Source organism: Nerophis ophidion, linkage group LG27 (genome assembly GCF_033978795.1).
Source record: "Nerophis ophidion isolate RoL-2023_Sa linkage group LG27, RoL_Noph_v1.0, whole genome shotgun sequence".
NCBI lineage: Eukaryota > Metazoa > Chordata > Actinopteri > Syngnathiformes > Syngnathidae > Nerophis > Nerophis ophidion.
In genome coordinates, this window is record NC_084637.1 from 22,913,386 (window position 1) to 22,914,581 (window position 1,196).

Genomic DNA, 1,196 nt, shown 5'->3' on the forward strand with positions numbered 1-1,196 from the left:
TGACGCTGCAGCGCCATGGCCACCGGGGGGCGCCACAGAGCACAAACGCGACCTGCAGCAACAAAGACGCTAAAAAAAAAAAAGAAAACTGTATTTAATTATCCTTAAACATGTCATATATCTTCTCTTACTTTTTGTGTTTAACTTATGTCAGAAAACGAATTAATGTGTCTTTACTTGACTGTAAAAAGTTATCCATTTAAGGTAATGTAGGTGTAAAGCAGATGAATGACCAGTAGATGGCGGTGGAGATAATTTGATCATTTAAATTTGTTATAAATTCAGGTTTAAATGGTCGTTAGGGCAGAAAACCATAAATCAGGTACATAATTTTTAAACAAATTTCAATAAAATGTGTCCAATTATTCAACAGCAACAACATGTACGGAACATGTAATTATCACCAGCTGCTCCAGTTTGGAACCAATAAACAAATCAAAATGTTACAAAAGTAAATTTCCAAGAGAAATACTTCTAACATATTGATAAAATATAACAAATATTTTAATTGTGTTGTAATAATGGCATTTTTCTTGTGTTACAATATCAATTAAATTGTGCACATAATTTTTCTATGTATAATGTATTATTTTCAAAATGATTATTACTACATTAAATTGCTCAACATAGCTAATACTATATATACATTAGTATTTTTCTAATCTTGTATACACTTATAAACATACACAAATGTATATTTATATATCTCTAATCTATATAGAGATATATATACGTCACATATATATCTGTGTGTACGTGTATATATATATATATATATATATATATATATACACACATATATAAGTAAATATACATATATATATTACACATATACATATACATATATATCTATATACATACATACCTATATATATATATATATATATATATATATATATATATATACATACATATATATCTCTATATACATACGCCTATATATGAGTATATATATATACACACACACATATATACATACATATCTATATATACATACCTATGTATATATATACACACATACATATATATGTCCAGATACATACATACATACATATATATATACACACACACATACATATATATACACATATATATATATATATATATACATACCTATATATGTATACATACATACATACCTATATATGTATACATACATACATATATACACAAATATATACACACATATATTTATA